The sequence below is a fragment of the Tamandua tetradactyla genome, chromosome 4 (genome assembly GCF_023851605.1).
Source record: "Tamandua tetradactyla isolate mTamTet1 chromosome 4, mTamTet1.pri, whole genome shotgun sequence".
NCBI lineage: Eukaryota > Metazoa > Chordata > Mammalia > Pilosa > Myrmecophagidae > Tamandua > Tamandua tetradactyla.
Window position 1 is genome coordinate 128,035,710 of NC_135330.1, and position 26,230 is coordinate 128,061,939.

At 35.7% G+C, this 26,230-nt stretch overlaps 1 long non-coding RNA gene across 1 annotated transcript in view; it reads right to left on the reverse strand.

Moving 5' to 3' along the window:
- Positions 1-278: 278 nt before the first annotated feature.
- LOC143679344 (uncharacterized) overlaps positions 279-26,230 on the reverse strand; it is a 118,965-nt gene continuing 93,013 nt past the window's right edge. Inside the window, exon 6 of the long non-coding RNA XR_013173669.1 lies at positions 279-337. This is a non-coding gene — a long non-coding RNA (uncharacterized LOC143679344). The remainder of the gene's footprint in view (positions 338-26,230) is intronic.

Genomic DNA, 26,230 nt, shown 5'->3' on the forward strand with positions numbered 1-26,230 from the left:
TATGGAATGCTTGACTTTAAAAGATAATGCTGAACAGTTTCTAAAGTGTGTACTCCTATCTACACTTCCACGTCAACTGTAAATTATCATTGCAAACACATCCTCTTCAAAATTTGGTAATGTTGGATTTCAATTTTTTGCCAATAAAATGGTAAAGAATTTTATTAAGTTGTCATATTGATTTGCATTTTCCCGACTATCAGAAATATTAAGCATTTCTTTATATATTTATTGACCATTTGTGGACCGTTCAAATCTCTTACCTATTTTTCTGTGAGGTCCTTTCTGCTGTTTACGAGAGGAACTTAATTGCAGTTTACAATTATAAGCTGCAGATCTGCAAAAAAATAGAGTTATAGCAGTAAATATTAATTGACCTCAGTGTACGAGTGACCTGAAAAGGGAAGATTCTTCACTATAGTGGAATCTTTGGTTCTTTACACCAACTGTTATCTGCTGACCTTGCTCCCTCCACCCTGCCCTTCTCATGGTGCTGCGTTGGCACCTAAGGGTCTGCACATGCCAAGGCAAGCCTGTGCTTTGCTGAAGTCTGCCTGGTTCTGTAGGGTGACAAGGCCTCTGCAAAACAACCCATTACCATGCCTTGCCAAGCTACATTTGCTGAGACTCATGATGCCCTCATCTTTGCTGAAGTCCATTTGACTTTCCTTAAGACAGTCAGGCTTAAGTAAGAACACTCATGTGTTCATGGTAGTTTGACTCTTGTGTTGAATCAGCATGATTTTCAGTGATCTACTAGGGAAAAATCCCCATGTCTTGTATGCTATCCGGCTCAAAGTCACTCACAGAAGACTGAGAGCGAACTACACAACTGTAACAGCAGTTCACAAATACCAGCTGCACTGTACAATTACAGACTGCTACAAATCAGAAAGAGCCCAGGACACTGAAAGCCTCAATCTCCAAAATTAATTGTTCACCTTTAATTCCGCTCCTGCTGTGTTTCCCAGTATTACCTGACCTGGCACTAGAGCTGACACCCCAAGCAAATGAATTCTCCCTTGGACTAGAACTACCCCTCTAAAATTTATGCAGAGAAGATAGGAAGACCTAGTGATAAATACTACATAAAAAAATTAAAAGGGAAAAAAGTACAAAAATGACAGGGAGCATAATAACATCAGCAGCTTCTTAACACAAGGCAGACATTTGGAGAAGACAACGAGAAGCTGCTGAAAAATGTGGCATGTGGCATGTGCTCACATGTAAAGAAAACATTCCCTCATTCAGAATAACATAGCATGTAAATGAACTTTCAGGTTCTCCTAAGTTGCTCTTAATTTTGACATACAATATAAATGTCTCAGAAATTTGCATCTTGACTGAAAAATCAAAGGGATCTTAAAGGACTGTGGATGGACACTTGAATAGGCACTTTCTCTTATTTGCATGAAACCCAAACCTGAGGAAGCTTTGGAATATGTTTCTTCATAAATAGCCTTACAGCCAGAAAATCAGGCCCTGGGTCCTGCATAGCTATAGAAATGGGCAGAAAATAAAATTGAAACGAAACAAAATAAAACACTTTTACTAACTACCAAGACAGCATTATTTCTGCACTAGGCCTTATAATCTATTTCTAGCTTTATTGTGGTTTTATTATTGGTTAGTTTTGTTTTTTCATCCCTCCGCTCCCCTCATAGGCTATCGTGTACCTCCATGAAATATCTGGATAGAAACATATACAGGTCTTTACTAGAAATAAACCAGTTCCTCACAAGTGCAATTCTTTCCTTCTGATGAGTAAAAACTAACATCAAGTGGCAAATGAAAATAATCTGTGATGAAAAAGGAGCGCTCTGCCATTTTCTGAAAAGACAAAGCATCACTTCTTCCATATTCATTAACTGAAATTTGGGAACATTTTAGGAAAGATGATTCATCTTTCTAAAAAATGTAAGGCTACATTTCAACTGTGAAACTACCAAAGCCTTCAATTATCAAAGTTAAGCAACATGAAAAGAAAGTTTCTGGATGAAAACTGTAATTGCTGACTTAAAAGGAATACATTTAGAAAAGGGAAAAACCTCTAGATATTAACATGAAATCAGTGAATTGGCAAAGAAACTAAAAAATCTCCCCAAACACAAAGTAAAATATAGAAAGATAAAAAGTTGAAAATATTAAGAACAAGGAAGATCATGTCTTCATTTAATAATATTTTCAGAATTGAGAAGAGATAAGAGGGCACAGAATAGATATGAGAAAAAAAGTCCCTTCTTTTAAAAAGAGCTTATTCTCATCTTTGATAATTTACATCGAGTTCTGTATGTTAGATTTAATAAAAAGACATTCATATATAAACAGAATACTTTTCAATTTTCCAAAGGCACAAACAGAATATTCTTTAAGTAAAATATTAAAAATGTGAAGTTACTTTCAGGAGAATAAAAATCACGTTGACTTTGATCTTTTCTATACTAACACAAAATGAGAGACAATAGTGGATCAATGTCTACAATGATTTGAAAGAAAAGGGTAATGACTTAACCATAATATATTTAGCCAAGTTGCCAATAATATGTGAAAGATAATAACGATATGTTCAGATATTCAGCAACTCAGAAAATATATGTCCAAGACATCTTGATGAAAATGTGGTTAACTTGTATTTGTGAAAAACAGATTTAAAACAAATAGGTCTAAATAAGCAATCCATTCTTGTCCACACTGGGAGGGAACGTTCCTGAATGGAAAACAATCATCCACACATATGCACATGCTGGCTGGCTTCTAGAGAAAATTAAAAATTGCTCCACACACAGTCATATTCCGGAGAGTTTGTTGGAGTTTGTCTCAGGTTTTCAACCCTGTGTGTATTCTTTCATTCAATTAAAATTAAAAAGTAAATCATTTGCAAAAGGCAGTATTCTAATGTGGCTGACCCTCTGGCAAACAAGGCAAAAGCATTTCAAAATCTAATGGAGATTACATTCTAGTGAGGCATTAGAAAATCACACGTAAACAAGTGTTAGTAAGAAAATCACATAGCATGGTATGCTGGCGTGACTTGGTGGGAGTGAACAATCACAGATAACATAGTCAGGTTAAGTCACCTCTGAGCAAACTACACCAAGCTGAGGCTGCAATGAAGAAAAGGTTGTACCAAAGGGAAAATTAAAAAGAAGAGTATTCCAAACTTAGGAAACTACAAATGGAAACAACCTGAAAAGGGGATGACATTCGGAAAATTTTAAAAAGTGTGTTAGCTGGCTATTAAGCAGTGTTGGAAAGAACAAGTTGATCAAAGAACCAATGAACTAGGTAGTATAGGGTATTTGTGGCCATGGTAAGGAGATTAAAGTTTTTTGAAATATAATTTGAGGTCATTTGTTGTTCTTTAAGACAGAAAATAAAGTGGGCTAATTTGTGGTTTGAAAATGTGATTTTGACTACAGCTCGAACAATGGATAGAATGGAGTGGGAATGAAGCAGCAGAAATGATTAAACAAAGGATTGTTTCCACTCAGGATTCACTCATGTGTGTGGGTTCTCCTTTAGCAACAAGGATGGGGTATTGGGAAAAATAAAGGAAGAAAAGTTATCCAAGAGCACATTTTTGAGATGTTCCCACTGTTGCTAAATGGGGCTCAATTCTGCTTTGGAGTTGTCAGGCAGAATGCACCTTAGAATACCACCTGAGGAAAAAAAAAGAGAGTATTTATCCACTAACTCCTGCAGTCCATTAGTCTAGGCTTTTGCAACTGTTAGATTGGCTGAGTGGTTTCCTGCCTTCCAAGAGTTGGTACCAGAGAAATCTCAGAATAGAAAGCAAGACATAACTAGGTGCTGGCTGGTTACCCTTTTGTGCAGTCATTTTCTGCAGCAATGGCTAGAGTAAAATGGAGGGCTCAAAGTAGGTAACAAAAGAGTCAGTGATGTCCAGGAAAGGGACATAGAAAGATTGGAAGAATGTGAGATAAATTAGATAACCAAAAGCACTAGAATTTACAGATAGATGCATTGGGTATGAAAAAGAACATAATGAAAATGAACTACGACCATTGAGATGGGGAAAATGAGGAAGGAACAATTACTTTTCAGGTGAAAAGAAGAGTTTTGTTTTGAGCATGCTAAATTTGATGTGCCTAATTTCAGGGTAATAAATGCATCAATATGTCCTCAATTTGTAGAATTTATGCAAGTTATGAAATTGGAAGAGTAACTTACATTTACTGCAGATAGTTACAGAAAAGATGGTCTAGGATTGAACAGTGAGGCTCTCTAATATGTAGTGAGGTAAAAGAAGCAGAATTACAAGGCAGTAAAATGTAACGAAAATGAACTATGATCAATTTCTCAATTGGAGGGAGCTTTATTGTAAGGCTATATGCAGGTGGGCTGATGCTGAAGATGGTGACAACCCCGAGCAGGGGAAGGGGTGCAGATTATATAGGATGGTTGGCAGGAATATAGGGAAAGGGAGATGGTAGATTTTCATTGTTTACCTGGGGCACAGGAAATTGGCAGGTGTTCATTGGTCAGTTTAGAAGAGGGGGGGTGGGGGGTGGGGTTGGGGGAGGTTAAGTGGGGAGTTGCTGTAGCTTTCAGGTGCCAGGACTGTAACTGCCAGAGGGCAGATGTTGGATAGGGGGAGTTGTAGTAGGAATGCAGCTGCCAGAGGGGGATGCAGGGACACTCATGAGACTGCTGTGTGGGCTGAGGCAGGTTTGGTTTTGCAGGGGGCCTCCTGGAAGTAATGAGTGGGGGAAGTTTCCTGGAATGCTTGCTAAGTGTGGTTACTTCAATGCAAGGGTGTGGGGTGGGCATTTAGCCTAACAATAATGAGCAAACTGCAAGAATTAAATTCAGGAGTATAGCTTATCAGGGGATAGAAGATGGGCAGAGATTGGGCAATTGACAATTAAGGAATACAGAATTTTCAGTGTCTCATTGTGACAATCCCTAGAATGTAAGATCTTACAGCTGTCACATCTATTCCTAAGTTTTAACTGTTCTTTCTAAATTCTGAGATATTGTGCTCTTAGTGTATAACCTGGTCATTCCCTGGAATTTTAGGGGTCTGTGTGGCACCTAAGACTTAGAATTCTGCAGCTCTGAAAGCATTTCTCTATGCAGCAACTTTTAAAGAAGCTGAGAAAGAGATCAGACCTTAATTAAAGGTCTGGTTAAGACAAAGGTAAATCGGAATAAGTGTTAAAAAAAGGATATCGCCTGTATTTTAAAAGTTCAACTTCTATGTGAGACCAAAGGAAGAGATGTTTATTTGGTTCAAAATTTAAATTTTCTGTAGTACAATATCTAAGCTTTCTGGTCAATTTATTTAAACAGCATTAACCCATGGTACTAGAATAGGGAATGCACTCTTGTTATTCTGTACAGGTTAAGGCAATATCCCAATACATTCCAAAGTATTTTGGGCAGGAAATTATATATACATGTGTGTGTGTGTGTATTTTTTTTCTTTTTTTTTCTTTTTTTTTTGCAAAGTCCTCTTGAGGGATTGGTGAAAAGAGAACAGCTATTAAATCTTTCCACCTAGGGAATTCCTGATATTCTCACAAGCATCAGGGACTCTGAATTTAATAAGCCAAGCCCTTGATCTTGAGGCGTGCCCTTATGAAACTTATTTCTGCAATGATGAAACTAAGCCTACTTGTATTATGTATAAGAGTCACCTCTAGAGAACCTCTTCTGCTGCTCAGATGTGGCTTCTCGAAGTCAACTCTGCAAATAAACTCAGTGCCCAACCCCCCTACATGGCACATGACTCCCAGGGATGAACTTGGCCCTTGACTCCAGAGATGAACCTGGTTCTGGCATTGTGGGACTGAGAATACCTGCTTGACCAAAAAGGGGAAAAGAAATGGAACAAAATAAAGTTTCAGTGGCTAAGAGATTTCAAGTAGAATTGAGATGGTATTCCGGAAGTTACTCTTATGGAAGCTTCTGCCAAATATTACAAATTGCCACAACATACCTAGCCCTCACCAACAGTATTCCTGAAAACTCTAAAGAATATCCTAGGCTCTATCTAAGATTCTATAAAAGTTTTCCTTAGTAAGTTTATTTTTTTCCCAGAAATTTAAGTTCTCTAGATTGTTCTTATGCCAGATAAGCCCTGAAACCCAGAGGAAAGTCTTCCAGGAATATCTATCACTTTCCTTCCTCTATCCCATAAGGTCAATACCCTTTTTGAGCACACACACAAAAAAAGAGATGAAATGGTCATGGCCCAGATATCCCTGAAGAGTGAGAAAATGATCAAATGAGAGGGAGGATGTGTAACTAAGAAACTAGGACTTTACAAATGATTATGACTACTGATTCATTATACAGATATTTCTTTTTAGTTTCAAGTCTTTTAGAATAGTCAGAAGGAAATACGTGAAATTGTTGAACTGTAATCCACTGGTCTTGACCTTTGATAATGATTGTATAACTGTATAGATTTCATTGTGTGACCATGTGATTGTAAAAACTTGCGACTGACCCTCCCTTCAGCTAGTTGTGTTGGCTTAAACTATTATGTACCCCAGAAAAGCACATTTTAACCCTGATTGATTCTTGTAGGGCCAGGCCAATTGTTTAGGGTAGGAAACTTTAATTGGATTGTTTGCATAGAGATGTGAAACCCAGAATTGTGGGTGTGACTTTTTGATTAGATGGAGATGTGACTCCACCCATTCGAGGTGGTCTTGAGTCCTTTAAATAGGGAAACATTTTGGAGAAGCCTCAGATATAGACACTTGGAGAACAGCTGCTTCAGGGCTGACAGAGACACGGATGTTTGGAGATGCTCGTGTGCTGGCAGAGAGAGCAGATGCCTAGACATGGGCAGTGCCCAGCAGATGTCAACATCTGCCTTCCCATGAGATGTTAAGCAAGCCAGAATCCAGAGTTGTGTCTCCGAATAGCTAAGTAAAGGCCTACAGGGGTTTAGAAAGGAAACCACTTGCATTAGAAGCTGGAGGCAATCGAACTGGAACAAGGACCAGCAGACAGAAGCTGCATGCCTTCCCACGTGACAGACATTGGCCTTAGAAATGTAAACTTCTACCATAATAAATTCCCTTTATAAAAGCTGTCCTGTTTTTGGTATATTGCATTCCAACAGCCCTAGCAAACTAATGCAACAATGTACAGATAGATGAATAATGAAATAAAGACAAAAAATAATGGGGGAGGAGATAAAGGGTATGTGTTATTTTGGCTTTTCTTTATCATTTTTATTTATTTTTTGGGAATAATGAAAATGTTCTAAAATTGATTCTGGTGATGAATACACACTACATGGTGATGTTGTTAGTCATTGATTGTATACTTTGGATGAATTATATGGCATGTGAATATATCTCAATAAAGTTAGATAAAAAAGACCGTAAGATGGGTGTATTCATCAGAATAACCTAGGCTAACAAACCTAATATATCAGTGCTCAACACAAACCATATTTCTCACTCAAGGTTCCACCCGCCTGGGTCAACAAGAGACTATGCTCCATAAAGTTATGCATATATTTAGTTTGATGAATGCTGAAAAAATTTGTAGCTGTACTATCTGGAAGATGCAGATTTCCATTAAAAAAAATTCTTGAGAGTCACGTATGGACTTTTCACTGTCTGAATATAGAAGTGATTTACGTTATTTCCTCTCACATTTTATGACAAGTGTACTGAAGCTAACGGAAAAATTGGTAAGCATTACAGCAGCTGACACAGTAGAAGATTGTGGTTTCAGAGCAATAGTGAAGAGACAATTTTGAAAGTACATGAGAGGGATCACCTCTGCTGGGTGCTACTGATATATGATAAAAATGAACTCTCTGTGGCAACATAGAGTTCACTGGTATAGCTACATATATAAATCATTGCCCAATCAGGAAGCCTTCAAGAGTGAAAAGGCGAATTATTAACAATTAGCTAGAGCTACTGGTGTGTAAATCAGAACTCACCCATGAAAACTGGAAGTGTATTTACCTTAGTCTCTGGTCACCTAAATAATAGCAGTTTCCGTGAACTAAAGACTGAAGCCTTATTATAGTAGCTTGAGTAAGAGACTGGGAGTGAGAAAGGAAAAAGGAAGAATACAGACAACTCTTCTGATAAAATATTGTGTAGGGGATCAGAGAATCAGGAAGGATGTGTAGGATAACAGGATAGATAGATTAGCTATATAGATGGATGGCTAGATAATTAGATAAAGGTAGATTGAAATATATAGTCTACAGTGTATTACTGTAAACATATACAGTATTTAACTATAGATACAGTATATTTATTTACAGCATATATATTTAGAATATATGTTTACAACATATTTACTTGTATATATATTTACAGTATATACACACACATTTGTAACTTTTTAATGTTGGAGATACTTGAAGAACTTGTGATGAAGTAAATGCAGATGGGGTATAATAGGAGGAGTGAAGAATTTTGGAAGTCACAGAGAACGAAGATACTGAGCCCTAGGTCAGAGTGAGTTGGGGAGAGTGAAAATGTGTTTGATAGACACAATGCCATTTCTTTTATTGTAACAGGAGAGAAGGCAGAGAACATAGGCCCATAAGTTCTCTAATTTGCTGAAAAGGACATTTTATTAAGGCTACGTCTCTTTTCCTGATAGTCTTTGCAATGTTATCAAAGGGAAAGTTATCAGAGAAAGTAAAAAAAAGTACATCAAATGTCATTTAATGGACTGGGAAAGCCAGTGATATCATTATAACGGCATTTATAAGGATAGTCCAATTCCGCCATCACTGCCAACTTTGACTTCAGGAAATCCTATCAGGGGACAAACCATACAAGTTTCAGACCCTGCCTCTTCTTTCTTCTCTTGTATGTTATCCTGAAGTTTTACAAAATTTCCCAAATATTTCTGGGAAACTCAGGTATATTTGCATATGCTCATGAATTTGAATTGGTGGTCATTCTCTGCCTCAGTCAACAGAGCCAGGAATGTACCTACTCTTCTAAGTTTCATGAGTGAATTTTGAAGTGGCAATCTGCTCCTTTGCCATTTCTGCAGCCGTCTCATCAGTGATGAAACGGGGATGCTGCTACCACTCATCGAAGCTGAGATCTTTTCTGTCATTCTTTTAAGCTGAGTCCACTCCTGTTTTGTGCTAAACCTTTGGGCACACATTCTCCACTGCAAAATTTCTTGAACTACAACAGTTGAAAATGTTTAGTGATTTTCTCTTCATCCTACACAAATATATCCTTTCTCACATACTGTCAAATAAACGGTATACAATATGTTTTGGTTTTAGCCAGAACATTCCCTATGCAAAAACAGCATTTCCCTGAATTTTAGATATCACAAAGCTGTAAATTAAAAAATAAAATAAAATAAAGGGTGGGAGGTGAGTTGGGGTGGTGAAAGAAGTTACCAACAATTTATTATTACATGTGAAGTTATCAGAATAATATCATTTATAACGACCCTAATTTCATTCAGCAAAGGATATCCTAACACAAAATTGAGCAGCACATAATCTAATGATAAAAGTCACTGCTATAGATAAAATACTTTTAATTGTGAAAAGCTCACCATATTTTCTTTGTTTTAGAAACCTGACTCAAACCATACACCTTCCAATAGAAGACATTTTTCCTTTAGGCTTCAATGTGAGGTTTTATTTCACTATTTTATGTACCAGCATGTTATGATTCTTTTTTGCCTACTCTTGCACTAGAATATGAGTTCCTTGAACATATGGAATTTTGTATTCCCATTGCCAAACCATATACAGGCACTATACAGGCACTCACAAAATACAAATTAAAGTCAAAATTTTAGTAAGTCATCTAAATGACTCTAAACTGTTTGCTCCTTCTCCTTCACAGACAAAGTGAATGACAGAGATTTACATAAAGTTCAAAATGTTTTCCTACTGATATCACAGTTTGAAACATGCCAGCCAAACGTCCCATTTGTTCCCACACTCCTTCTATTATCAGAAGAAAAGTTTGCAATTTTTGGCTCACTTTCTTTAGATTCCATTTGCAAAATGAATTGTACAGTATAAATTAGCATATTTTGCATTAGTAATTCCTTCCAATTTGTAGTAACTCTTTTTTACCCAGAGTAGCCCTGACAATACTTAAATACATTTGGCAATTTCTAAAACTAATTTCCACATTTTTCAAGGTGGGATAAAAATTAGTTTTCTTTTAAGCAACACTATGCACTGTATTTATTACTTAATGCAGGCTGCATTTTTATCATGGCATTTACTCACCATAAATGGTTTACAAGTGATCATCCTTAACTTCAGGAATATTTGGTTGATAACCAACAGATATTATTTTCTCATATTTTTATCTAAATGTATGAAAAAGTAAGTGACTGGATTTCATATACTGATTTCAGTCAATGCCTATTATAATTTAATTCTACATAAGAAACATACTAACTTGACAAATTAGCCCAAAAAGGTCCATGAAATAAAATGCATATATGCTATTTGAATTCATCATGGTAAGTTTAATATATGCTTGTTATGACTTTGTTCTTCATGACTCTTCTTAGATGCCTTGTATTTTTGTACCTTAACCTGAGGCCAGGAACAGGAGGGTAAGTATTTTAATTTCCTAGGCTGTTCCAGCAAATACCATGAAAAGGTTTGGCTTAAACAATGGGAATTTATTTGCTTACAGTTAGCGTCTATCCAAATCAAGGCATCATCAGTGCAATGCTTTCTTCCAGAAGACCAGCTGCTGGTGATCCCGAGCTCCTCCATCACTGGGCAAGGCACACAGCTGAATCTGCTGCTCTCTCCCTTCCCTTGCAGGTCCTGTTGATCTCAGCTTCTTACTTCTGTGGCTTTCTTTCTCACTCTGCATTTCTTTCTCTTATGAAGGATTCCAGTAATAGAATTAGGACCCATCCTGAACCACACCTTGACAGAAGTAACCCCATCAAAAGGTCTTCCATACAATAGGCTCACACCCACAGGTAAGGATTAGCTTTAAGAACATATTTTTCTGGGGTGCATGCAGCTTCAAATCACCAGAGAACATAATAGGTCTTCAGCCCAGCATTATTATGCAGATCACCTCTATGCCCAAACTCTCGTGGTCCTGCAAGGGCAGTGGCTTAGCAAGGCTGTGGTAGCTCAAGTGCAGGAATCCCCCAATGGTGACATTTTCCAACAGCTCTTTCCTCCTGCCTCAGTTCACCACTCAGGGAATAGGTAAGGAGGAATGCATGAATCCCCAGGCCTTAAGGCGCTTCGGTTTATATGTATTAGGGAAAATAGGATAGAAAACAAAGGTACTTTTGGAGCTAATTTCATTAATGCTAATGTGGAAGGAGTTTTTAAAGGAATACAAGAGTTCTCCATAGAAGTCTTTCATGTTTCATTATCTTACTTACTTTGTAATTTGATATCCTTGTTAAATCTGTTCTAAAAAAGTATGCAAAATTATATTCTATAAAGATACCAAAAAGGAGCTAGGATAGTGTGGCATTTTGAAGATTTTTTGGCAGCATTTGCACTCTTTCCAGCATCACTCTCACACACTCCATTTAAATAAAGCTAATGTTCTTTTGCCTCATTGGTAAATTATGGAACTTGGATGTTCTAAGCTGTGGTTTGTTCTCAAGTTCTTTGATTCTGAAATATTTTGCAGGTTCCGGTTTTGAAACATTTCTCAGTTGTTGATGAATGTACCTAATGGATTCTAGACTGTTGGAAACATTGCATAAAATGAAATGACATAATTTCTTAAGTAGGATAAATTGTTGCTCTGGTAAGAGCAACACATTCTTCATATTGGTTTGATCATCATGAAATTTTTAAAATACCATCATCAAAGGGAAAAATTAAGTTATGTGTTTTCTTAATTTTATCAAAATTTTTCTGCATTGTGCCTTTCAAATCTTGCACTACTTGGATTTCAGTACAGTTTATTTTGCTTGTTTGCTTCAGAAAAAAATGTCAGTCTAACTTCAAAAACATTATGCTAAGTGAAAGAAGCCAGGAACAAATTTCACATATTGCATGATTTAATTTATATGAAATGTTCAGAAAAGGAAAATCTGGAGATAGAAATTAGATTAGTGGCTGCCTAGGGATGGGAATGGGTTAGTGCAAATAAGCTTGAGCTTTCATTATGAGGTGATGGAAATAATCTAAAATTAGATTTTGGAGATGCAGTCTGTAAATTCACTGAAAAAAAATCATTGAATGATGCACATAAAATGGATGCCTTTTAGGGTATATAAATTATGTTTCAGTAAGGCTGTTGAAAATTTCATCAAAGATCCTTCTGTACTATAAAGAAGATACTAGGGGGCAGGCCACGGTGGCTCAGCAGGCAGAGTTCTCGCCTGCCATGCCAGAGACCCAGGTTCAGTTCCTGGTGCCTGCCCATGTCAAAAAAAAAAAAAAAAAGACGTTAGAAATATTTTGATAATATGAGTCTCACACATGGAAGGTGAGCATTCTACCACTGAACCACCATGTACTCCAGCCAGATACCTTTTTAAGTGCTGCAAAGTTTTAAAAGCAAGGGAAGTATATCAATACAGTACTAATATATTGGAGATATTTTATTAATGTAATAATTAGCCATTGATTCCAGGTAAGACCCTTGTAATTCTTGTTCCCCCTTCCTAAAGCATGTGGCTCTCTCTTAAGGGAAGAAGGCCCCTCTTGGAGGGACTTCCCCGCACTGGAGGACTCACAAGTGAAGGTTTGACAAGTGATAGAATATAGTGAGAGCCCACTGCTTATGATCTCTCTTGTTATTAAGAATCCATAAAACTGGAAAGTGGGCTTCAAGTTCAATATTTAAGTAATGGCAGCAGCAAACTGACAGCAGAGTGGAGCTAACCCTGGGGGATGTAAAGAGCAATAACTACATTAGGGGGTCTGGCATATCAGAAAAACACAAATCACACACACTTTTGGAAAAGTTGTTTGCCACACCTGTGGCACATAGGGCTAATTTAGTTCATATACAAGTAGCTTATTGAAATTTGTAACATTAAAAACAAAAACAAAATGATTCGAGAAAAAAATGGTTCAAGAACTTGAACAGAGATAAAGGAAAACTAAACATACCCAACACTTATAAATGAATGTGTAACTAACTTCTTAGTAAAGAAACACAAAATATTGAGATTCAATCTTTTCCCCAACAGACTTCCAAAAATTAAAAGGGTCTCAGGCATGGCAGGCAAGAACTCTGCCTGTTGAGCCACCATGGCCCTAAAAGTTTTTTAAGTAGACATGTATATGTAAATATAGAAAAATGTGTGTGTGTGTGTGTGTATATGCATACATTTTTTTTTGTATGCTATATGGCAGGATCACACTTCATTATTTTTCCATGCGAGTATCCCATTATTGCAGCACCATTTGTTGAAGTTTTTTGTTGTTTGTTTTTGCTTGTTTGTTTGTTTTTTGGGAACTGCATGGACTAGGAGTCATACCTGGGTCTCCTGCATGGCAGGCCAGAATTCTACCACTGAACTACGTTTGCATCCCCTATATATACATTTTATAAGAAAGAATAACTGAATGTACATTCCCATCTCATAACCAAGAAAACAAAAATAAAATGAAAGCAAAAGTCAGAAATCCATAACATAAATATGGCTCTTTTAAATTCTTTAAACTGAAATTAATTCAAGACTTTGCATCAGTGTAATTAGGAAATAGCACTGAAATGCTGCAACCATTTTTGAAAAGCATGACACATAATGAAAAATTTAACATAAGTTGGTATGAAATTGTGAGATAATATCAACAACTGGAAAACTACTGTTTGGGAAGAAGGAAATCATAGGAGTTAAAAATGTGATCTTTTAATTTTTTTTTCAGGATGGAGTCAACATTTTAATGCTAATAATGAAAATAAAATAAAGCTATTCAAAATATTTGAAACTTTGAAATGCAAAGAAATTTTCTCAGAAATATATTGAGGGCTCAATCTGTGATATTTCATTGCAGTAAAATTAAGTTATAAATATGATGTATACAGCCTAACATTCCACTTATAATTGAGTATCTGGCTCTAGGCTTTACAGATGAAGGATTACCTTCAGTATTGTATTCCTGATTCTCCCCTGGTTTCCTTCTTCTAGAAGTAACAGCTTCTATAAAGACATCTAAAGGCAGCAATATTTTTCTTCCATGCAGTGACACACTGTTTCTACTAGATGTCTGAAGAATTCTAGTTGAAACTTGCAGTTCAATGAATTTAGCAGCACAGTCAAAAGAATTTGGGAGGAAGAGACTACTTTTACTTGTCAATTCATTTTTCTTTCATGTCAGAGACTGTGTTTCTATAGAATCATGCTTTTCTATTATTGATCCTTTTTCTAGTATCTATTTTTCTACTGCATTTTATTACCTTTATGAGTTATGGTTATATATAAAGATTACACACATGTAAACTATACAATTTGGTACATTTCTATATATGTATATACTCATTAAACCATCACCACAATCAAGATAATGACCATATATATCATCCTTAAAGTTTCCTTATGTTCTTTGGCATCTTTCCTTCCTCTCTCTTTCCTGTTTCCAGAAAACAAGTTAATCTGCTTTATGTTACTATAGATGGTTTGCATTTTTAAAATAATTTTACATAAATAGACTTATTCAGTAATACTCCTTTTTTGTAGCTTCTTTTCCTCAGCACAATATTTGAGATTTTTCCATGCTATTTCACGAATTGTGGTTCTTTAATAAACCATTCTTTCCAATTGCAGAGATACAAAGTCAACAGGGAGAAACGGATAGTCTTTACAATAAATTATGCTGGAACAATTAGACATACATATGGAAAGAAATAAAAAAGGATTTCAATCCATGCTTCACATCATATGCAGAAATTAACCCAAAATAAATCATAGACGTCAATGGAAATTCAAACACTACAAACTTTTAGAAGAAAAAATATGTACAAATCTTTGTCATTTTGAGTTTTTTATCAAACAGGCTGAATCAGAACAAATATATATGTAACCATCACTCTTAGAAGGATTTAAATGCTAATAATAACTTTGGTAAAGTACAAGTTTCTATTGATTATCATAATCTTAGTAGAGAGTCCCTCAAAACCAGGACAAGTTCTTTATTTAGGCTGTGACCTGAGGAAAGGCAGTTTGGGAATAGGGAAGTCACATGGAAGCCACTAAAATATGTTTTCATGAGCAGGTTGCCACTTTGGGCAACTTGGATGAGGGATATAGATCCTATGGAGACTCTTTTTGAGATGATGTGGAGCCTGCCTCAAAATCATCACTCTGAGAAATGAGGAATCTGCTGTATTTACCCACATACTCTTATCACTTATTAGTTGGGAGGCCCTTATTAATTGGGAGGCAAAGCACCACCACATAGCCAGAGAATTATCTAAGCAGAAGGATGCAGAGAGCTGTCAGCACATATGGGAACGTTATGCAAGCTAAGTCCATTTACACCTTGCTCTTTACTGTCCCACTTATTCTCCAACTTAAGTGCTCTCTGTCCTGTCATGGTTTCTTCAAGTGGTTGCCTGGCCATAATGTCTACTTAAAAAGAAAAGCAGCACTTCTCTTGTTCCAGAAGCCTTGCCAGATCAGGTTACCCAGATCTTTATTGAGTAGGATTCTGAGTTCCTGGTTATCTTCCCCTCTCACTCTGTAGTTGCTGCAATTTTCTGTTTTACTCTGTATGGAAGCACGAAAAGGCAACTCAGTTGATGCTCTGAGTTCCAGACATACTCTTCCCTGCCAACATCATCTGTTAGCAACCAAAATTCTCCATGATATTTGGGGTTGATTTCCCCCACAAATACAGCAAATGCCTTCTTTTCCTGCTGGTGCACTAGCAAGAGGAACCAAAATGACCAAGCAGCATTATAGAATAGGGTGAGTACAACCCTTCTGTGTCTACAGGTAGAAACATCCCACCTTCTGGATACAGTTCCTTGAATTCTGTTTAGTCTATACCACTAGAAATACTGAAACATAAAATTATAAGCGTGTCATAGGAACTAATTATGACAAGGGTCATACTTGGTTTTTTTGGACCCATTGTTGTAAAGATTTTGAGGAAATGGTACTATATATTGACAATGTTTAAACTTATATGCTGAAATTTTGAGTGCTAGTGTCCTAATCTGACAAGATGTCATCTCCAAGATGGTATTATTACTTGAGCCCACAAGAGACCATTTCAGAATTCTGTCAGTCTGCAATTTCCAAGTGATGCATTATATAGTAGGACCAGTGAATCCCGTGATCAAGGGTTAATTTTCAGATCTCAAATTGCGTCTTTGGATCTTAAGTGAAATTACATAAGATCACATGTTCTTATATCAGACATTTGTATATAATCAGCTAGTGTGCTCATAGAGGCTGTGTGAGAAGGTTAACCAAATTCATTATCAGAACATGAATCAATTTAGCAATTGCTTTTCCCCTCAGCATGGAAGAGCTCCAGTGCAATCAACTTGCTGCTAATAGACTGGTTGGTCTCCTTGAGATTATATAATGAAAGGGACTTGGCATTCATCTCTACTGCTGAAAGGTTGTATTTTCATCAGCAACAGATTATAGATCAACTTTGAACAGAGGTAGGTCACACTGTTGGGCACACACATTGCTTCCATTTTTTTACCATGAGCATAATGTCCATGTGCAATTTTGAACACACTGAGATGCTGAGGTTGGAGACTGGGTATCATCCACTGGCGAGTCAATCTGTCCTCCTGGTTGTTGAATGCCTCCTCTGCAGTACATGCTCTGTGGTGAACATAACTCTTACCCAATTTCATCCACATCCTTCTATCAATTTCCTTTTTGGTCCTCCTTTCTTGCTCTTTCTAGACACAGAGCATCAATCTACATGACTCATCAAGTTAATGATCAGACATGCTAATGTCCACTGGAATAATTTGTCCTTATTCTGCCTTGCAAGGTAACCCCTAAATGGGGCTGCGGTCTCGCTACAGAGCATCATTTGCTCACAACATATTCAGCTGACCCTTTGGTAAATTCGGCCTGGAGTTTATGCTCTCCATTCTTTCATAAAAAGAAAGAGCCTGTGTGGTTATTCGTGGGAGTTGATGAATACGTATTGGTGCCATAGTGATTTATGACATTGGGAGTCACGGCCACCTGCTCATGTACACTTGTATATACTTCAGCTTTATACTCTCTTTTCTGTCTCTATTGAGGACAGACTGCTTTTTCATCTTCATGATCTAATGACTTGATGACATTTGTTAAACCCAACCAATGATGACCAATTCCAGGGCAAAGTCACTTGATATCTCACAGATGTATGATGAGAGTCTACCCAGGACCTGTAGTATAACAGAATTTTTTTTTTCAATTAGCCATTTTATTTTGAGATAATTTTAGATTCATATGCAGTTGTAAAAAACAATACACAGAGATTCTCTGTACTCTTTCCCCAGTTTCTCACAAAGGTAGCATCTGCAGATCTTTTGTACAATATCACAACTGAGGTATTGCTATTGATGCAATTGATCAATCTTAACCATGTTTCCCTAGTTTTATTTGTGCTTATGTGTATCTATTTAGTTCCATGCCATTTTATCACATGTATAGTTTTCGTTATCAACCATCACAAGATACAGGACAATTCTATTACCACAAAGATCCCTTGTTTGGCTTTTTTTTTTTTTTTAACCACATCCGTTTCCATCCTTTTCCACTCCACTCTGAACCTTCAGTCCTCAGCCACCACTGATCTGTTCTCCATTTCTATAATTTTGCAATTTCAAGAATGTTATATAAATGGAGTCGTATAATACGCAATATTTGGGTTGGATTTTTTTTTAACATGGGCAGGCACCAAGACTTTTTTTTTAATTTCACACAATTCAGTGGCAATTCATCCAAATTAGTGAGTGAATTAAGAAGGTGTTCATTTTTATTGCAGGGTGGTATTCTATGGTATGTATCTACCAGTAAGGTTGACCAGCTCTGTTGAAAGACATCTGGATTATTTCTAGTTTTGTGCTATTAAGAATGAAGCTACTATGAACATCCAAGTACAATTTTTTATGTGAATAGAACTATTTTTCTGGGTCAGTTGTCCAAGAGTGTATTTACCAGGTTGTATGGTAAGCACAGCATTAATTTCAAAAGAAACTGCTTTTCCTTTTTCAGAGTTGTGCTATCATTTTTCATTACCAACAACAAAGTGGGAATGATTTAGTTTCTCTGAGTCCTTGTCTTTAGTGTAGTCACTATTTTCTAATTTACCCAGTTTGATATGTGTATAGTCATGCCTAATTGTGATTTAATTTGCATTTTCCTAATAACTAATGAAGTTGAATATCTTTTCATGTGCTTATTGGCTATCTGTATATTCTCTTCAGTGAAATGTCTTTTCCTATCATTTTCTCATTTTCTAGTTGATTATTTTCTTTTGTACTGTTCTACATATTAGTCTACATATTAGTCCTTTGTAGGATATATGGTTTTCCAAAATTATATCCCTGTCTGTAGCTTATCTTTTCATCTTCTTAAAGGATCTGCTTTTCAAATGTTGAATAATTTTCTGCTTAAGACAAATGGCTTTACTGAAGAACTCTGGAGCTTTGTGATGTGATTGTCCTATTTTTGGCTTGTCAGAGTATACACATAATATCCATATTCACTACAGATCCTGCTAGAATATTGGAGTCTAGCTGTAAATAAGGCCTAAAAAAGCAGGGCAGCATGCACTGCAGTGTGATTCTGTTTCAGATCTCTTGCTCTGAGTCTCATTCAAAACCGGAAATGTTGTAACTTTTCTTAGTGTAAGCAGGTTTCAGGTGGACAAAAAAAAGTCTGTATCTTGGAGGGACTTTTCAAACATGGCCCAAATCATTAGACTATTACTGATATGTAAGTTTTCTGAATTTATGTGAAGTTTAATATCTTTTGGGGATTGAGTCATGTCTCCCACAAAAGGCATGTTGAGGTCCTAGCACATGGCCCTGTGGGTATGAGCTCATTTGCAAGTAGGACCTTAGAAGATGTTATTAGTTAAGGAGTGCCCAAACTGAATGAGGTGAGCCTTAATCTGCCATGACTGAACTCATTATAAACTAAGGAAATTCAACATGAAGAGAAGCCCAAGGAGCAGCAGCAAGCAGGAAATCAATGAAACTCAGAAAACAAAGGGCAGTACATTATCATGTGATGGAAAAGCCAAGGATTGTCAGCAAGCCAGACTGCTACAAACCCAAGAAGAAGCCAAACCTTATAGCCACTGAAATCATGAGGCAGTAAGTAACTCTTGTTAAGTGAACTCATTGTGTGGGTTGAGCAAATGGGTGCTATTTATCATAACAGCCAAGAGACCAAGGCAGTATCCTATCTTTTCATGCTCTTTTGTTTTAATACGGAATATAAAATATTTATTTTGTCCTGCTCACTAGAACTGCTTGATTTTATGTCAATAGTATCATGGAAAAACATATTATTTTTACAATAGTAAAATAATACAGATTATTTTACCCTACACTGCAACAAAGTTTAAGATAGCCAATATTGCCCTAGGGAAAGGCAAGGAATGTGCATTAAAGCCTGATTTTTATTGGTATGCTCTAGTAGACATTATATCCAACACAGCATCTGTGACTGAAAAGAGTTTAGGTAAGTTTAAAGAAGTCCACTGAAATTTGCCGTGATCCATTTGATTTTTTTGTAGAGGGTATCATGTTAATTAAATGAGGACTACCACTCCTGCTTCTTTAAGCTTTTGAGAGGGGGTTAATATATGCCATTCCATTCAGGATTCAGTATTGACTGGGCAAGAATTTTAACTTGGCTTTTTCTACAATGACAGATTTTACTTCACAGTTCATAGAATGATACTTAGTAAAAGCTAAGTATGCTTACTTTTGGAGCCCAGGATAGAGAAAATGACCACAGGGTCGATGACTAGACCTATTGGAAATTCTGTATTGCAAACTTGGGCCAAAATTCCATGTTACGTAGATTTGTGTGTTTCCACTTCAGTAGGGGGGCCACGATGGCATCAGTATCCAATTGCTTTCAAAACCTCTGAATAATCCCCTTTTGGGGGCAGTGTGGAAGTTACCCACTGTGTATGTTTGCTCTGGTGTCATAAGGTCTTTCCTCAAAAAAAAGCCTGTATTTCCATTGGTTTTGGGTCAGAGAATCAGCTCTGATCAGGGAACTGAGCAAGTCATTAGGACTTTTTCTTTGTAGTAGCTAACATGAATTTTTGCTCAGTAGCTCTTTTAGTTATAAAAGTCACGTATGTATACCTTATTAATATTAATCATTAATTAAAATTAATAAGCATATTAATACAATGACATTACAAAGAATTGTTTTATATTTGTTATTAAATTTTCATAAATGATATCCATCCATTCAGTATGAATGAAGTAATACATCATAACCTCCTCTGGATGCTAGGAAAACAGCAGTGAGCCACACAGACAAAAATCTCACTTTCATGGAGCTAATATTGAAGAATCCGAAAGTAATGGAACTATATAGATTTATTATATGTATATAGTATATATGTAAAAATATAGAGTGGTTAGTACAAGGGAGAAAAGCAAATCAGCAAAAAGTATGGGCTGATGGATTAAATAGTGTTAGCGTGGAAGGATTTGAGGAAACACATTCACATTGTGCTTGGACGAGCTGAAGGAGTGATCCTTGAGCATATCTGAAACAAAGAGTGTTCCAGCCAGTGGGGACAGCAAGCAAAATAGCTCTGAAGCTGGAGTATGATCTTTTGGTTGAAAAGCATTAAAGAGGATAGTGTTTTAATATTGGGATGGGCAGTGTGGAGGGTAGAGGAGATAAGGATCAGAGAGGGGATGCAGAGCCATAGCCTCTAAACTATTGCAGATTATTTTAAGGAATTTGGTTTTACGCTAATGAAAATGTGGACAAGCGAGATTATTTTACTTAATTATTAGCAATATCTCTAATTGTGTTAGAAGAGATTATAGTGCCAAAGTGGGGTGACTATTAAGCCATCAAAGTAATCCAGGTATGAATCCAGGTGTGAACCATGGAGAGATTAAGAAATCAACAATGCCAATTTGACGATTGTAGAGGGCACTGTTTAGGTTGTAATCTATGTTGACTGGACACTGTTCTCCATGACTCTCATAGAATTATCTTATAGCTTCTCATAGATTTCTTTTATAGCTATAATTTAGGTTCTCAGTGTTTTACTATTGCAAACAATGCCACTCACGTTTATGAGTGGCAATAAACATTTTATGTACTTTTAAACAAGATGTTCTTCTTGGGTCTACATTTTTATATATTTCATATCATCATGGTAAGTGTACCTTCAATTTTCTAGATACTGTAAAATTGATCTTCAACATAGTTGTAATTATTTATATTCCAACTAGCGGAGTATGAGACAGAGTTTATAACATGAAAAAATTGGTGTTTTAGATGGTATCTTATTGTTTTCATCTGCATTTCCTTAAATAGTAGTTAATTTGAACAACTCTGGATGCATTTGTGTTCTCTTATTAGGAATATCAGCTTACAGATTTATCCTATTTTTAGCTTTTATTAATTATACATTTATAATATTTATTAATTACTGGGAACGTTATTTATTTATTACATTCCAGATTATTTCTTTTAGATCTTTACATTAAAAACCACAGTCCCTGTGGTTTTTCATTTAATTATGCTGTCATTCTGTTGCACAGATTTTTATTATAAATAATATAAAATATAATGATCTTAGGCTTCAATCCTATTCTAATATTTTACATTTCAATTCACTTCAAATTAATATTGTGTATGGAGTTTTGCAAGTTATAATTATATCTCATTTCTATTCATATGGAAAGACAACTTTTCATCCTGTTTATAGATTAGGCCACTTTTCATTACTAAATTAAAACAAAATGCTGTCAAGTTCCCATAGGTATTTGGGTCTGTTTGTACATGCCTGGTCTCTTCCATCTATTTAGTTAATTATGTTCTTACTTATTAATGTCAATTCCCAATGTTTTAATTGGTTTAATAAAAGGGTTTTGGGCTTGAGGACTTTTCTCTTTTTTCATTATTTTGTCAGATTTTCAGATGATCTCAGCATCTTAATCTTCCTTATATTTCTTTCCCTTTTTATGTTTTTTTTTATGTCTGTCCTTTTTTTTTTCCTATCAGTTAGGTACTTTGTGCAAAACAGCAACAAAAATAACATTGGTAACAAGTCAAATTATTTAAAGCAAATAAAAGGACTCACAAATTTTAAAGAAGGGAGGAAAATGATGCTGAAGAACAGAAAGCATATGAGCCCCATTGTGTCTTCTGAAATTGAACATCCTGTCCCAGGTCTGCTTCATATAGTCATGAATGCACCGTATCTCCCTGAAGGCACAGTCTGCATTTCGGATCACATCCCATTCCTTTCCACTCTCACCACTCAATCCGTAAACCCTTACTCAACAAGTCCCCCACTCCTGGGCCTCTCCCATAGCCAGAACTACGACTTCTATAAGCCTCCTCTTGCCATGCACGCCTCACATGCCTCCTCACGGGGACACGTGGAACAGCCTGCCCATGGACCTGGTCACATTCATTCCTTTTCACTCCCCCCTGAAACCCACTTTTCACACAGTCTCCAAATTGGCCTCTTAAAAGTGAAGAGTGCCTCATATCACTTTTCAATTTTAAATCTACCTATGTCTTCATATTCTACTTAGGTGAACAATTCCACCTCCTGTTGGGTGCATGATCTGGGCCTTTTCCACTCTCCAAGCCTATTCTGTCAGTCTCTCTCTTGGTCACTTCCAGTCTGGTCAGAGAACATGCTGAACCGTTTCCCCTCAAACCTTTCCGCTTCCTCTGTCTCTGTCTGGATCACTGCGCCTCTGATCTTGCTGGTTCCTTCCCAACACTCAAGCTACAGTTCAAACTGATCCCCTCAGGAAGGCCTTGTCAACTGAATGTAGGATTCCGGATATCTCAACCCAATTTCTCTCTATCACATGACCCTATATTATCTTGTTCAGTCATTTATCATGACATGAAATAATCCCATTTGTATTCAGTTATTCTCTCACTCACTAGAATTCAAACTGTTTAAGAATACCGGTGGACCCGCACTATCCCATTTTTGTCATGAATTCATTCAATTCTTTGTAATGTCATTGGATTAATATGCTTATTAATTTTAATTAATGATTAATATTAATAAGGTATACATACTTGACTTTTATAACTAAAAGAGCTACTGAGCAAAAATTCATGTTAGCTACTACAAAGAAAAAGTCCTAATGACTTGCTCAGTTCCCTGATCAGAGCTGATTCTCTGACCCTGGAATGAATGCTATTATTTAGAAAACACTCACTAAAGAATTTTTGTGTAAATAAATGAATGAGTGAATACGTGGAGCCTAGATCCTATGCTTCTGTCCCATGCAACTGATCTATTGATTCAACCTTATAATTTTCAGCAAATATTTCCACTAATGTTACCACCGGGACCCAGAGTAAAGATGAATAATTTTCCCTGGTGTTCCCTCCCTGACCCCCATTCCAACCTCTTCCAAGAGATGAGAAATTCCTGAGTGTTTTCTGTACTTTCCTTTTTCATTCTTCATTGTGTCTTCTGATTAGTGCCAGGGTAAAGAATATTGCCAACCTACGCCAGAAAATTATTTTTCTTATTAGCAGCTTTTTTTTCTTCAAATTTCACAGCATGAATTTTATTTCCTGCTGATTTGGTTACTTCATTCCTTTCTCTTTTTTTTGTGTGTGCATTTCAACAGTTATTAGGAGAGAAAAGTTTATAATTTGTTTCATTCTGCCATCTGCTACTAAAATTTCAAAATTTGTTTATGAGCTTAAAAAATTGCAAAACTGAAGATATTTCATTACATTACTTTGTGAGTGTGTAATTCACATCCTAGAGATGGAAATAATCCAGGGAGAATTAATTCAAAATATTAACGCTTTTCTGGCTAATGAATAATGGAATTATCCATCATTTACATTTTCTTGTAAGCTATTATATATTTAATTATTTCTAAAATGAACTAGATTTCTTTAAATATTAGAAAAATATAACCGAATGTTTTTTTAAGTATCTTAAAAGTTAAAAATCTGCTCAATTTGCTGCTTCAGACTGTTCATAGAAAAAATCGTACAGCTGTAATATTTTAATTCCAGCCCTTAACAACACAGGCATTTCAACAACAGTGGAATGCAAAATAATCATTTTAGCCTCTAGAATTGGTAGCAGGTGGTGATGGTTTCACAATTCAGAATATTTAGGAATTGCATATTATTTAAAACATTCATACAGTAGATTTGCAAAGTAAATTATCTTTAATTGTGCTTTTAGGATGCATGTTCTATAATCAAATTGTGATAACCAGTATCGTACTGGTCAGATTTCTAGAAGGGCCATAATTTACAATACTACAGAGGTTGGGAATGTTTGTTGAATCATATTGCAAATACCAGGATAAGGGAATGAATGGCAGCACTGAAAGAGCTGAAAGGCATGCGGCCACATGTTAAGACATTCTGTACTATTATATTATTAATTTACTGCAGAGAAGATGAGATGAATAGTGGTTACCCTTAAAAATGCTGAATTTGGAATGATTTGATCAAGTTAAAGAAAATACTATAATTTGATACTATTCAACTCACATGCTCCTCTAAGTATACTGAGATCTGCAATTGTACAAAGAGCTTTATTTTAATTATGGAACATAAAAAAATTAAAATGAGTAGAAAATAAATGAGAAAGAAAAATTTAAAAGCATGTATAAAGGGGAAAACAACATACATGAGGAATATTAAAATGCATAAAATAATGTAAAGATTTGTATCACATGATTTACTAGAAGTGGTCTGAAAAGAAGAAGAAAAAGATTTTACCTAAAAATCTCAAGAGTGGTTGATGAGAAATAATTTGAAACCCTGATTTTTAAATTCTTGATACATAAGATTTTGGTACCGCGTATGTTTTAAATTTATTTTTAAAACTTACTTACAAAATTGTAACACAAAATAGTAAAAATGGTGAAATAAACATTAAATATTGATATATTTTAAAGGGTTTATCGAGGTAAAATAAACATGCAATAAATGGCAATATAAAAATACACACTTGATAGAAGTCTGTGTATGTATGTGTATGCTTGGGAAACCATCACCACCAAAAATCCATGAATGTATACATCACCCCCAAAAGGCTCCTTACTTGTCTTTTATCTTTCCCTTCCCCTGCTTCCTGTCCTTCAACCCCCATTCAAATATTGACACAATTAGAAAAATATACTTTTATGAACTTATCGATATCTTCATGTGATATTGTCTATTGAACTTTCACCCTTTTGTTCTCAATGTGTCTTTTCCAAAGAAACAACTTTTGGCTTCATTCAGTTAATTATATATTTGTTATTCTTCAATTCACATCTGCTCCTATTTTTACACTGTCCTTCATTTTACTGTTCTTAAAGATTTATTTGCTCTTTCACTTGTTCGTTGTTATGGGTTCATATGTTTTGTTTTTACACTTTTTCCTCAATTTTACTGAGGAAAGATTTACATTCAATAAAATTTAGATAAACCTGTAGATGAAGCTTTAGCTCAACCTGTTGAGAACTGAGAACATCAAATATATGGAATCCTCATGCAGTATGCAATCTTATCTCTTTCACTAGGCATAAACCTTTGAAATTTAACCACTGTGTATATTTTTTAGTACATTAGTAGTATATTTTAAATTACTCAGTAGTGTTACATCGTACAGATATGCTCCAAGGTTTTTATTCATACATATTTTAGTCATTTCCAATTTAAGTTTATTATTATAAAAGCTGCTACGAACTTTGAGTGAACATAGGTTTCATTTCTCTTAAGTATATAGTTGTTGAGTTGTATAATGAGTGTGTTTAATTTTATAATATAATCACATATTATTTTCTAAAGAAACTTTAAAGTTTTGCTTTCAAACCATCAATATAAGAGGATCCTAGAAAGGAAAAAAAAAAAAGAGGATCCTAGAAGTTCACAGGAGATGACTTGGTTTGGTCTCTACTTTTAATTTCAGTCCTTCTAGTGGAAGGGTAGTGCAATCTCATTGTAGTTTTAGTTTGCATTTCCCTAACGACTAATGGTATTGAGCATATTTCCATGTGTGTTTACTTGCTATGTATATACCTTCACTCATAGAGTGTCTGTTAAAAAAATGTTCCCATTTGTTTGGGGGCTGTTTATATTTTTATTAAGTTGTATT